The 11,566-nt window shown below is 50.9% G+C and overlaps 1 long non-coding RNA gene across 4 annotated transcripts; it reads right to left on the reverse strand.

Annotated features, from left to right (window-relative positions):
• Positions 1–2,745: 2,745 nt before the first annotated feature.
• On the reverse strand, positions 2,746–8,640 carry LOC102992431 (uncharacterized). 4 transcript variants are annotated; one of them, XR_008617720.1, is made up of 5 exons: positions 8,464–8,640; positions 7,490–7,639; positions 5,719–6,346; positions 3,843–4,194; positions 2,746–3,109 (listed from the first exon to the last, which is right to left on the reverse strand). It is a non-coding gene; the product is annotated as an uncharacterized lncRNA (long non-coding RNA). The 4 variants fall into 4 exon arrangements; XR_008617719.1 differs by lacking the exon at positions 5,719–6,346; XR_447334.3 differs by lacking the exons at positions 7,490–7,639; positions 8,464–8,640 and having other exon boundaries at positions 3,791–4,194; positions 5,719–7,253.
• Between the last annotated feature and the right edge of the window lie 2,926 nt (positions 8,641–11,566).

Consider the following 11,566-nt stretch of genomic DNA (forward strand, 5'->3'; position numbering starts at 1 on the left):
ATCAGGGCCCTTGGCTGTAGACAGCCTGACCCTTCAACTGTAGGAAAAAAGAGAGAATGGACCATCGGCTTTGAGAATAGAGTCTGCTTCCTGCCAGCTGACCTGTTGGGGCTGGTTTGGCCTCAGGGTTTCCCAAGCAGTCCTGGCCATGGGATCTTTAATCTGTCACATGGCAGGTGAAAGCCCAACCCACAGAGCAGAAGAAACTGATTCACAGAGGATGGGGCCAGAGGCTTGTGTGCACGGCCCCTCATCCCTCTATTGTCCACCAGCCTTGACCCTGAGGAGGCTCCATGAGGCCCCCCGGGGACTCCAAGGAGAACAGTGTGCAAACTGCTGGCCGTGGGGTTACTGCTGGGAGTGTCTCCGCATTTCCTGCCACCTGGCCCCTGCACAGTTGCATTATTTTGTTCTTTATTAAGACTTGCCTTGCTCCAAGAAGACTATAGAGATATAAATAAACTTTTATATTTCTGAAGTGTACAAGGAGACTGAGACAAAGAGAACACAGAGGCAGGGGTAAGGTGAAACGGGGGTGTGTATATAATATACAATGTACGCTGTTCAGGGGCGTTATGGACTGAATGTTCTTGTCCCCCTCCCCAATTCATATGGCAGAGCCCTGACCCCCAGTATGGCTGTATTGGGGGATGGGGCCTCTAATGAGATGATTAACGTTAAGTAAGGTCACCAGGGAGGGGCCCTGATCCAATAGGATTAGTATCCGCATGAGAAGAGACACCAGAGATTTCTCTCTCCATGGAAAGGCCATGTAAGGACATAGCAAGAAGACAGCCACATCCTGCCAAAATTCTTATGCTGAAGTCCTAACCCCCAGGATCTCAGAACATGATCCTATTTGGAAATGGGGTCATTCAGATATAATCAGTCAAGTTAAATTAGATCATCCTGGAGTAGGGTGGGCCCTAATCCAATATGACTGGTATCCTTATAAAAGGAGAAATTTGGACACAGACACACAGGAAGAATGCCATGTGATGATTACAGCTCTGCTGCCACAACCAAGAAACTAGGAGAGAGATCTGGGCCAGATTCTTCCTTAGCACCTTCAGATGGGCCATAGTCCTGCCATCACCTTGATTTTGACTCTAGCCTCCAGACTTTTGAGGCAACAAATGTCTGTTAAGCTCCTTGGCGGTGGTACTTTGTTATGGTAGCCCTAGCAAACTCTCAGTACGCATACAGTCCTGCCAATTTACGCACGTGAGAATCGCCTTCAGCCATGAGATTCCTGGCGGCCCAGGGAAAGAGGGAATCTGTTATTGGAATCTCAGCATTTCTTATGGGCTAAGCTGGCCACCTCAAGAGAAGTGCTGGGTCCAGGGTGCCCAGCACAGTGCCTGGCACCCAGGCAGTGCTCAAAAATAAATGTTACCTAGCATTTTTATTTTTAATTTTTCTTATTTTTAATTTTTTAGCCACTGATTTCTATGAAATCATCACTTTGGGAAATGGCAGACTAAAATCTAAGTTTCCCTCCAGCTCTGTGGTTTTAAGATCTTACAGTCCTCTTGCAGGGGCTGGTGATGGTTTTCATTGCAGAGGAGGAGCTGGTATGGGAATCGAAGGCTGTGGGCCAAACCACAGGGCCGGGCCAGCCGGGTGCCGGTGGGGAGGAGCCCTGTTCCCAGGCGTGTGCCAGGGGCTATGCCAGCATGTTTGTAGCTGCTTGCCTGCCCGCACCTGCACTGGTGGACAGATCCCAGCATTTTCTCACCGAGATCACACCGACTTCAGGGTTCCCCCAACACTGTGCTCCAGGCAAACAGGGCCAACCAGACCAGCTGCACCAAAGAGGAAGGATGAAATGATCCCCAAAGCCCCCTTCAGAGTGAATGGTCTAGAATTCCATCATCTGTGTCATGGGCCTCCAGACCGTGCTTCTTTAACCTTTATGCTTTCATTCTCACAGTCTGGAGGGTCTTTGAGTTGGTCTGAGTGTCCATCTCTCGCTAGTTCGTGCCCTCCTTGGAGTGGACGTGTAGGGGCGCCTCACAGCCCCTGACAGCATCACTCACCTGCTCAGGCCTCTGCAGGGCACAGACCTTTGCAGTGACACCCAGTGCAGTGTTCACCTTCTCATCCTCCAGCCACCTGAGTGCATCCCCTGGCACTTGGAGCATAGTCAGTTGCTTGATTTTGTCAAGTAGAAAACAAATCTGACCTTATATCCATTAGGATATCTACTATCAAAAAAAAGAAAGAAAATAACAAATGTTGGTAAGGATGTGAAAAAATTGAAACCCTTGTGCAGTGTGGGTGGGAATGTAAAATGGGGCAACCACTATAGAAAACAACATAGAGGCTCCTCAAAATTTTTTTAATTTAAATTTAAAAATTAATATGTTTTAAATTAAATTTTTAAAATTAATTTTCAAAAAATTAAAAATTGACCCAGCAAACCCACTTGTGGGTATATATCCAAAAGAATTGAAAGTAGACAAAATATTTGCACATCCACGTTCATAGCAGCATTATTCACAAGGGCTAAGAGGTGAAAACAACCCAAGTGTCCATCAACAGAAGAATGAATCAACAAAATGTGGTCTAGCTCTGTTTATTCAGTGGGATATTATTCAGCCCTAAAAAGGAAGGAAATCCTGGTACATGCTACAACATGGATGGACGTTTGAGACATTATGCTCAGTGATATAAGCCAGCACAAAAGGACAAATACTGTAGACTTCCACTAATATGGGTACTTAGAGGAGACAAGTTCATAGAGACAGAAAGTAGAATCGTGGTTATCAGGGGCTGAGGGAGGGAAGGATGGGAAGTGGTTTAATGAGGACAGAGTTTCAGTTTTGCAAGATGAAAAAGTTCCGGAGGTGGATGGTGGTTGAGGTAGCATAACGATGAACACAACTGAACCGTACACTTAAAAAGGGGGAAGATGGTTGGGGCTTCCCTGGTGGTGCAGTGGTTGGGAGTCCGCCTGCCGATGCAGGGGACGTGGGTTCGCGCCCCAGTCCGGGAAGATCCCACATGCCGCGGAGCGGCTGGGCCCGTGAGCCATGGTCGCTGAGCCTGTGCGTCCGGAGCCTGTGCTCCACAACCGGAGAGGCCACAACAGTGAGAGGCCCGCGTACTGCAAAAAAAAAAAAAAAAAAGGGTGAAGATGGTAAATTTTATGTTATGTGTTTTTACTACAATTGAAAAAAAAGGAGACAAGCACATATAAAAAACAAACAAACCAATCTGGACTTAGGTAAGGAGAGACTTTTCCAGACAGGATCTTTGCAAGAGTGGGGAGGGACAATCACATTAGGGTAAACACGAGCTGAGCAAGCCTCCCAGGGCCAGGCAGGGGAAGGGCCCTTCCTTCACAGGGAGGTGCCAACATGCCAAGGAAGAGCCCGGTGGACGGGGTGGAGGTGGAGTGATGGGCAGTAGATCAGAGGACGTCTTTCCTGCCATCAGCCGAGTGTCCTTGGGAGGCCGTTAAGAGGTGTAGTATGCTGGCCCAGGCCAAGGGCAGCCAGACTTCAGGAGCCTTGGGGGAGGGGAGAAGCTTCACTAAGGTTTGGTGAAGTCAGATGACCAAACATGGACCTGTCCAGGTTGGTGAGTGGGGACAAACAGTTCAGCTAATCTTTTTATTTTTTTATTTTTTTGGCCATGCCACGCGGCATGCGGGATCTTAGTTCCCCAACCGGGGATCAAACCCGTGCCCCCTGCAGTGGAAGTGCGGAGTCCTAACCACTGGACCACCAGGGAATTCCTCAGCTAATCTTTCATGAGCAAAGGATGGTAATTTGGAGGGTCTGACCTTGTCACAGGTAAACGGGGCGGGGAGGATCTGTGAGTTGCAACCGAGTCACCTGTGGAAGGTTGGTGCTTTGCAGTGAGCCGTCTTTGCAGAACACAAAAGGGTGAGAGGGTTTCTAAATCTTCGCTGTTTTCCAGGGGCAGGTAAAATTCAGCATCGTCGATTTGAGTAGGATGGAAGTGATTAGTGCTGGGAAGGACCTGTTTTTTTCTGGCACAGAGCAGACCCTCAGTAGACACTCATGAAAGAATGAGTGAATGAATGAATGAATGAGTTGGTGGAAGGGAGCAGGCACTATGGACTGCCGTGGTCAGAGGGAGGCTCCCCAGAGAAGGCGGGATCTGAAGTGGGTGTGATGGATGCACAGGAGACGGGTCACCTTGAGGATCACAGCAACAAAGCAGCTGCAAGACACAGGAAGGCAAAACCATTGTTCATTATATATTATACGTGAGGCCCTAGGCAGTTCCGTCAGGAAAACAGAAACCTCTCTAGTTATTTTAAGCAGAAAAGACAAGGAATTGACTGCTTACAAAGCCAGAGGAGCGAATGTCCGGCCCTGCTCCAAACTCTTCTAGAACCCTTTTTCTCCTTCCCACCCTGATTTTCCAGCCTTGGTTGCTGTGAGGCTCTGGGGCTCAATCTCCCTGAATGCAAAGACTAAGTCCCAATCTCTGCCAGTCGCAGCCAGAGGCCCCCCCTGCTTGCCGTTGAATGGAGCCCTCCAGTGCCCTCCTTGTATTTCCTGTGAATCCCCCAGAGGAGACAATGATGGAACCCAAGCTTTCCAAACAGACCTCCCACCTGTACAAACAAGATCAAGGGAAGCTGGGCTCCAATCCGGCTTCACCCATCAGGGACCAGCTCCCCTCACCAGCCTGGCTACTTTCAGGGCTTGAGGGATAGAGGTGGTGGCCTGGGGCCAGCCAGAGACACTGGGCCCTTCCTGGAGACAGTGGTAGTGGCCGAGACAATGCTCAGGTCTCAGAACGGGGCCCTGGCCTCTCAGCTGGTCAAGGTGATGGATGGGGGATCAGAGGAGGCTCAGGGTGTTCCCACATCACCCCCAAGGTCCAAGATGGTAGCAGGTGACTGAACAGGAAGCCGAAGCTCGTCAGTCAGACTCCACTACACCTATGCCGGGCTCCACCTGGCTCCCCACACCCAGCTCCCTCCACGCAGACAATCTCAGCAGTTCTCAACTGCTCATGGCCCACCCATGGGCCACCCGTACTCTCACATGGCAGTACCATCACCGTCGCCTCCTGCCCAGGCATCCCTGCCTTCCTCCTCCTCTCTGCTTCCCCTCAGCTCCTACCCCACAATTCAGCTCCTGCAATAAACCTTCCCCATCCCTACCCAGCAGACAGTTGCCTATGCGACAGCACAGTACAGCAGTTATGGGTGTGACCACTTGTCCACTCGAGTCCATATCCCATCCTCGCTGGGTGGTCAGAGGCAAGTTCCTTCCGGCTTCAGTTTCCCCGTTCATACCCTGGGTACGTGACACACCTACCTCACGGGGCTGGTACAAAGCGGGTGTGGGATGGTCATTCACAAGCTCACCTGATCCGGGTATGCAGATGTGCTGTTATCACTCCTGGCGCCCTTCCCTCCATCAGGGACCGTGCTCCCTGGGTTTCGTGCCTGTCTCACCCACTAGAGCAGGGGCTGAGACCGTCCACTGTTACAGCTGCCCTTGGCTCCGTGCCTGGCACCTGTTCATCCCTGTTCACGGTAATGGATATGAATGTGCCAGGACACGTGGGCTCCAGAATGTGGCAGGCAGAGGAAATTAGTCTCTGCTTCCCTGACATCTTGCACACAGGCAGTGTGAAAAGGATGGTTGGGGTCTAGAAAGACCTCCAGCAGAGGCCCAAGCTTCTAGGTCAAAATACCAAGAGCCTTCTAGAAACGGACACACTCACCCAAAGTCCAGCTGTTTGAGCAGCACGTTCATTGCCGGTGGTACAAGTAGACCCTCCAGTGTACAAGACTCATTGTGATAAATGTTGTGAGGGTCAGTCCCCTTGCTGCTGTCGTTCATTAGAGCAGATTTTCAAAGCATAGCTTGCTTGTAGTGGAAGCCCAGGCTGGAAAGGAAGATTCCTCAGGATTTCTCACTCCTGTATGAGGCTTGGTGCTGTCCTACCAGGTTTTCTTAAAGCGAGGTCACCTGAGCCCTCCCAGGAGGGAGGATGACAGAGAAACTTGTTTATTGAACAAGAGCCTCCGCGAAGGGCAATGGAAGCAGAAGAGTGTTTGCTTTCTCGTGTCTGACCCTTTCAGCCTGGTCCCCAGAAGAGATCCTGGCAGATCCTGCAGTTTCCCCAGTCACTCTTGGAGGATGCTCCATGTGCCATTATCCAGCTGTTAAAGCGCCAGTCCCGTCGGCTCTCAAGGCTTCAATCTGACATCTAATTTACAAATTCTCTGCCCAGTTCTCGGATGCGGAGCCGTGCCCCCCCCAGCTCTCCCACCGTTCCTCTCACCGCTTTGCAGGCTTCTGCGTCCTGGGAGCTGTGTCCGGCTCCCCCAGCACGTGTGTCGGGGCTGCTGCAGAGAAGACAGAACAGTCTCCCGTAGCTGGTGGAGCTGGAGCTCACTCTCAGCTGTGAAATGACCTTGGCTATGGCAGACACAGGCCTGCAGTCATTCTGTGCCCACTTGTGTGGCTTCTTTGGAACCTGCCCATCCCCACTGCCCGAGTCACTGGAGCCGATAGCTGCTGACAACACCCTGTCGGGCCCTGGCTTCCAGAAGGCCCCCCTGCACAGATGCCTTCTGCGAGGCCCTGGGGTCAGCTCAGCCATGCCCCCAAGATGTCCAGGTCCTCACCCCCAGACCCTGTAAATGCCACGTTATACAGCAGAAGGGACTTTGCAGGTGTGATTAAAGTCATGGATCTTGAGATGGGGAGGTTATCCTGTATTATCTGGCTTGGTCCTAAGCATCATCACAAGGGTCTTTATAAGAAGGAGGCCAAGAGAGATTTGACACAAAAGAAGGAGGCGATGTGACGGCAGAACCAAAGAGAGATTTGAAGTAGCCAGACACTGCAGACCCAGCCTGGTGACCAGGACGTGGACCTCCTGAGGTTACGTTGTAGTGGAAGGAGGCAAGTAGGCAAACAGCTAGCAAGGTATTTTCAGAGAACGGTAAATGCTATGAAGGTCATACAACGGGGTGGCCCATTACCCACCCTGGAGAGGGCCGTGTGGGGAAGAAGGTGCTTGAATGAGATGCCAGGTTTCCCTGCTACTGAGTCCGTGTGTGTGTTGGGTCCTCAGGTACATGTGAACTAAAATTCAGCTATGAAATGCAGGCAGGAAGACAAAGTGCAGCCTTGCCCCGGGGCCCTGGAACACTCTTGCAAAACTCCTGAGTGGTTTCCTTTCTTTTCCAGTGTGTTGGTGCTACCTGTTCATTCATTCATTCATTCATTCACCTAACAGTTATCTTTTGAACGCTCCTTACTGCAATTGTGTGCTACACATTTTGCCATCTGTCCCCTCATTCGAGCTTCGTAGGCCTCAACCCAGGCCACTGGGCCCACCAACCCCAGGACCAGTGGGCTCAGCAAATGCCTGCCTCCCCTTCCCGAGTCAGACTGTCCAGCTCCCCCCTGCAGGAGAGCCCCACCTGCTCAGGTGGGCCCCCCCCACCATCGCCAGGAAAGGTTAGTTGCAAGGTGTTTACCAGGTCTGCCCCCGCAGGAGTCGGAATCCCCTGGTCCAGGATGAGGGTCTGGGAACGTGCAGTCACAGCCCATTTCTGGGGCGCAAGTTTGGGAAACACTGCGTTTCAGTCAAGCTTCTCAAACTTTGCTGTGCAGGCAGCTCCCTGGGGCTGGGGAGAGGGGCTGGTTAAATGAGATTCTGGTTCAGCAGCAGCTCGGGGAGGGCCAGAGTCTGTCTTTCTAACCAGCTCCCCGATGGTGCCCATACCTCTGGATCTTGGACCAGCACTGAGGAGAGAGGAGTTACCAGACTACAGTGCTTCAACCATATAGCCCTTCCGGTGCATGACTGACAGCTGCTTTCTGAGGAGCCCTTCCTGGGAGCCCGGGAACATGCTAAGGGCTTTGCATGCAACCCCTCGTTTGATCTAGTAATAGCCCCCTTTTACAGATGAGGAAACTGAGGCGTAGGAAGTTAGGGACCTGCCAAGCCACGGAGCTGAGGATGTGGAGAGCTGGAGTCTGAACCCAGGCGGTCTGATGCCGAGACCAAGGCTTAAAGCAGCAAAGGAGGAAAAGGGATAACATTTTCTGGGCAACTGCGTGTGTCAGGCCGGTGTTGTTTAGTTCATCGTCGCCTCTAATCCTTACAATAGTCCTGCGGTGGACTTATGAGTGTCCTCAGTTTACAGAAGAGGAAACTGAGCAGCGGAGTGGCTCCGTAAGCAGCCCAGAGTTAGTCAACGCCGAGTGGCAGGGCTGGCCCTGAGCCCAGCTCCCTGACGTCCACGCTGGGACCTCTCCGGCCATCCACCTGGGCGCAGCCTCTGAGCGGAGCGCAGAGCTGGTGCCGCTCAGTGACCTGGCCCACGGCCTGCCTGTCACCCTGCCAGCTGTCCCTGTCCCGCCCTAAGCCCTGTGTTACTTTCCTGCAGCTGCTGGAACAAATTACCACCACTGGCTGGCTTGAAACAACAGAGCTGTATTCTCTTACAGTCCTGGAGGTCAGAAGTCTGAGGTCAAGGTGTTGCAGAGTCTTTTCCAGCTTCCGGGGGCTCCTTGGCTGTGGCCGTGTCACTCTAATCTCGCCTCCGTCATCACATGGCTTCTCCTCTGTGTCTGAGTCTGTGTCTCTTCTTCTTTTATAAGATATGGGTTTAGGGCCCATCCTACTCAGCATCATCTCATCCTAACTAATCACATCGCAAAGACCCTATTTCCAAATAAGGTCACATTCTTAGGATCCGGGTAGATGGGAATTTGGGGCACTGCTACTCAATCCAGTACAAGCCCACCATCTGCTCTTGACCCCAGGCTGTAGCACAGAACAAGAAGACAGGAGAGGCTCGGGGAGCCACTGGCAGTCCCTGCAGTGCCCAGAGCTCTGTCACATACGGGGCCAGCTGTGCAATTCCATCCTAACAAAACAGGGACTTTTGCTCTGGTTTGGTTCCTTGTCCTTTCTAGAATTTCCCCTCCAGGCCTTTTGCCCCTGCCTGTGGTTGGGAGCTGCCAGGCTGCTGCTGTGCTTACAAGAGGTCAAAAGCAAAGAGTATGAACAGGCAACGGGGGCGAAATGTCACCCACAGGAGGACATGTCGCTAGTTAACAAGCCTGGAAATGTGTTCATCCCTCCCGTGGTCAAACAAATACAAGCAGACACAGGATACCACTTCTTGTCCTTCAAATAAGTGAAAGATTTTTGGGTTTGCCTTTTAATGGTAATCGTCATTGCTGGCAATGATTTTGAAACAGTCACTTTCATACAATGCTTATGGCCCCTTTTGGAAAGTAACGTGATAGTGTTTCCCAAGAGCTGCCAAAAGACGCATGCCATTCCACTCAGTGATTCAACTTCTAAACATCCCTCCTAAGGAAATAATCAGAGAAGTGGTCAAATTTTTTGTTCAAAGATGTTATTACAGCATTAAAAAAAATCATGGTAAAAAATAAATTGGAGATAGCTTAAATGTCTAACCATAGGGGATTGACTGAGTAAACAGTGGCATATCAGCTTGATAGAAAAATGTTTACAGAGTTTGTACTAACTTGGAAGAATGCGATGCTAAGTGAAAGAGGATACACAATTGTATATCCAGCAGGACCGCAAATGTGTACAAAATTGTACAGAAAGAAAGGATTTGATGTGCTTGTGATAATGAACCTCTTCAGGGAGACTACATGTCCCTGGAAGAGAAAAAAAACCCAAGTTGGCAAGGGGACTGTCTCTGGGGCAGAGGTGGGACCTGGGGTTAGGGGTGGGAGGTCACAGCCTAAAAATTATCCCCCAAGACGAGGAGCACATGGATGGATGTGAGGTTTTGAAGCGTTTCAGGCAGGTACCATGGCCACACTGGCCCCCACCTCCCTTCCTCACTGGACTCCTGGTCTGCCCCATCACTTCCCTCCATCCTCCACCCCACAGGCAGAGTGATTTTCCAAAACACAAACCCGGTCATCTCACTCCCATGCCACAAACCCTTCAATAACTCCCCACTGACGACAGGATAAATCCAGGCCCAAGTTGGAAGACCAGGTGCTTCCCAGTCAGCTCACCTGTCTCCCCAGCCTCACCCTTCTTGCCTCCAACCATAAGCCATGCTCTTCCATTCCTCTGTGCCTTTGCTCATGCTCTTCCCTCTACCCAAAATCCACTTCTTTTTCATTTCCTCCTAGTAAACTCCTACACATCCTTCAAAACCCAAATCAGTTACCACCTCCTCTCTGATCTTTTCTCTGACTGTCCCCAAGTGAGTTGGAGTTTCCCTCCTCTGCCCCCACAATCTCTTATGCCCCTCATCCCCATCCCAGCTCTCACCTGCTCTTACCCTGTAATGATTTATTTGGCATCCTGCCTCCTTCTCCAGGCTGTGAATTCCTGAAGGGCAAGGTCACTTCTTCACCTAGAATCTTCAGAGCCCAGTATTGGAGCCAGCCCACAATAAAAACCCATTGAACGGGCTTCCCTGGTGGCGTAGTGGTTAAGAATCTGCCTGCCAATGCAGGGGACACGGGTTCGAGCCCTGGTCCGGGAAGATCCCACATGCCGTGGGGCAACTGATCCTGTGCACCACAGTTAGTGAGCCTGCACTCTAGAACCCGCGAGCCACAACTACTGAAGCCCGCAGGCTTAGAGCCTGGACTCCGCAACAGGAGAAGCCACCGCAGTGAGGAGCCCACGCACCGCAATGAAGACCCAATGCGGCCAAAAATAAATAATTTTTTTAAAAAAACAAACCCCAAAAACCCATTGAACGTTTGTTGAATAGTGATTACATGTCATGGCTGACCAAGAAGTTCCATGAATTTACTCATTGGAATGACTGTCAGAAATAGGAATTAGGATCCTCACTTAATACACAGGGAAACTAAGACTTACAGTGCTTAAGGAATCTGGCCAAGACAGCAAGAGGCAGAGCAGGTGTTGTCTGAATCCAAATATCTCGTCTTCTTTCTACCACACCTGTATTAGTTTTTTGGGGGCTGCCATAACAAAGTACCACAAACTGGGTGGCTTAAAACAACCAAAATTTGTTCTCTCACAGTTTCAGAGACCAGGAGTCCAAAGTCAAGGTGTCAGCAGGGCCGAGCTCCCTCCAAAGGCTCAGGTGCTTCTTGGCTTGTGGCTGCATCACTCTAGTCTCTGCTGCCATCCGCATGGCCTCGCCTCTGTCTCTCCTCTGAGTGTCTCTTATAAGGACACTGTCATTGGATTTAGGGCCCACCCAGATAATTCCATCTGCAAAGACCCTTTTCCCAAATAAAGTCACATTCCCAAGTTCTGGGGGTTAGTTGGGACGTGGCAATTTGGGGAGGGGGAGTCAACTTTCACTAATTACATACACCTATGAGTGTATTTATGACCTGTTTTAATTAGTTTCATTTCTATTCAGTGGGCTTCATTTTAATCCAGTCGATGTTGGTTGTACAGCTGCCACAGACCAGGCCTGACAAATTCCAGAGATGAAGGATGTGAGCCCCTCCTCATAAAGGGTCCCCACTCCAATGAATGGGTGAATAGTTGGGGTGTAACTCTTCCCGCATAGGCCTGGGGTGGGGGTGCCAGAAAAGGAAACACTTGAGCCCACTTGGGTGGT

Source organism: Physeter macrocephalus, chromosome 7, assembly GCF_002837175.3.
Source record: "Physeter macrocephalus isolate SW-GA chromosome 7, ASM283717v5, whole genome shotgun sequence".
NCBI lineage: Eukaryota > Metazoa > Chordata > Mammalia > Artiodactyla > Physeteridae > Physeter > Physeter macrocephalus.